Below are 2,500 nucleotides of genomic sequence, written 5' to 3' on the forward strand. Positions count from 1 at the left end.
ACCAGCCTAGCCATGCTGGGAGCCCAGCTAAAACCAGCTATGTCCAGCGTAAAACAGGCTGGTCAAGCTGGTTTTAGCTGGTCACTTTTCAGCCTGATGAGCTAAGACCAGACTGGAAATGGCCAAAACCCCTCTAAAATCAGCCTTGTCGACCAGCTAAAACCAGCCAACCAGCCTGGGCTGGTTTTAGCTGGATTTTTCAGCAGGCAGCAACATAATTTATGTTAACATGCTAATCATGCTATAAACATGCTAAAACATGTTAATTCTGCTGAAAACATGCTCTAAGTCATGTTAGTAACATGCAGTTCATTTAGAAATATGCTAATTTATGTTAAAATTGTGCTGGCATCGGTATTTTATACTAAAACATGCTGTCAACATAATTCATGCTAGAAACATGCTAATACACGTGAATATCTGCTAGCTGTAAGTTGAAAGCATGTCAATTATGCTAGCAATGCCAGTTCATACTTGAAACATGCTAATTCATGCTAAAATTATGGTAGCATCATGCTATTTTATACAGGAACAGGTTAACAACAATTCAAGTCGATAGCATGCAAGAAACATGTTAATAACATACCAATTCATGCTAGCTGCACGCTAAAAATATGCTGATTCATGCTAATAGGATGTCATTATTTATCCATCTATACTATTTCAAACTTCATCATGAGGTTTGTTCTCAAACTTTAATATCTGGTTATAATCATATGCTGAGAGCTATGAATGACCAGCACTCCGCAGGTCAAAGGTCAAACCATGAAGTTGCTGTGGTTCAGTCGCTTCCTCAAACAGTCCTGTAGTTCCTCTTATGTGAAGCTGGAGGCTGGCAGTGATGTTTTATCAGCTCTACTGTATCATATCAGTATTAAACACCCATACGGGGCGATCACGGTGGCTCAGTGGTGCCGCACTGTGGCCTCACAAGGTCGCTGGTTCGAGGCTGCTTTTAAAACGTGTCCAGGTCGATTAAGGTCATGACGTCATCACACCATCCAACGGCTCCTCCGGAGTTTAAGGTCATTTCAGGTGTTTAATCTGTAATTGGGCGAAGCAGTGGCGCAGTAGGCAGTGCTGCCACCTCACAGCAAGAAGGTCGCTGGTTCTGTGTGGAGTTTGCATGTTCTCCCTGCCTTCGCGTTGGTTTCCTCCGGGTGCTCTGGTTTCCCCCACAGTCCAAACACATGCACTATAGGGGAATTGGGTTTGCTAAATTGTCCGTAGTGTATGAGTGCGTGTGTGGATGTTTCCCAGAGATGGGTTGCGGCTGGATGGGCATCCGCTGCGTAAAAAAACTTGCTGGATAAGTTGGCGGTTCATTCCGCTGTGGCGACCCCGGACTAATAAAAGGACTAAGCCGACAAGAAAATGAATGAATCTTTAATTTTTCGACAACTTGTACTGCAGTTCAGCAGCGTCACTTTCATTCATTCCCTCATTTCCCTGCGACTCTGTAATGACGCCGAATGAAAGAAAACATCCGCATTTGCTGTGTTGTGTTGGTGATGAAGGTGATGAGTCCGGCATTATTAAAGTCCAGTACAGACATGTAAACACCTTAATCAAACTATCACTGCCTCACACGATCAATTTATGCCATTATATTTCAATTACAGCCCATAATCGAACAGTCTGCACTCTCTAAATGAGCTTTATAAGATGAGTTCTCCACGTCAGCAGCTCTTCCACACCACACTGCACATCTGTATTCTGAAGCTTGGATGTTCATATGTGCCTAATAATGTTTATATAATGGAGTCTACAACATTTGAAGTGGATCAAAAACGTCATTTGGTGAAAGGGTTTTTATCCACTTCTCAATATATATTAGTGCATTTAAACAAACGAGTAAAACAGTTATATTAATTTTTTGGGCACGGAATAGAAAGAAAATACATTTAAATACAAATGAGTTATTGCAAAAACATGCAAATGTAATACTTTATATTTTTACTATTTATTAAAAGTTTATTTAACATTTCCGTCAATATATTAATTTGTGTAGTGATATTAGGAGTGTGAACTTTACAGTTTTTGTTAGATTAGTTCCAGTTTTGTCTCTGGTAGTCACTAATTTAATGTATATACACAGTTTTATTATTCTGTAGGAAATATGAATGTAGAAGAGAGATCTGTTATTATTCAGATATTATATTATTAATAAACCCAGTCAGGTTATTGTTATTATTCAGTCGATTATCATTACACATTAAACTCGTTCTCACATTATCTACTCTATTATTTTTTAATAAATATTAATATTAAAAGTGGTAAACAACACCGAATGTGGGTGTTTATAAATGCGCAGCGCGTCACGTGACTGATGGGGGCGGAGCAAAACCGCCAACATCACATGACTGGAACATTCCGCCTCATGACACAGAGAATCCGCTGAAGAAACACCATCATCCTCATCATAATCATTATTAAGTGTGTTTACTGCAGACAGACTCGGCGGTGAGCAGCTCACGGTGACGGCTTCGGTACGCAGTGT

The 2,500-nt window shown here is 40.0% G+C and overlaps 1 protein-coding gene across 1 annotated transcript in view; it reads left to right on the forward strand.

The window, feature by feature from the left end:
• Positions 1–2,380: 2,380 nt before the first annotated feature.
• Positions 2,381–2,500, forward strand: part of lamp1a (lysosome associated membrane protein 1a) — a 10,722-nt gene continuing 10,602 nt past the window's right edge. The window contains 1 exon segment of the mRNA NM_199702.2: positions 2,381–2,500. This exon segment is cut by the window's right edge and continues 75 nt beyond it. The gene's annotated coding sequence lies outside the window, so the exon portion shown is untranslated.

The sequence above is a fragment of the Danio rerio genome, chromosome 1 (genome assembly GCF_052040795.2).
Source record: "Danio rerio strain M-AB ecotype USA chromosome 1, GRCz13ab, whole genome shotgun sequence".
Classification (NCBI taxonomy): Eukaryota; Metazoa; Chordata; class Actinopteri; order Cypriniformes; family Danionidae; genus Danio; species Danio rerio.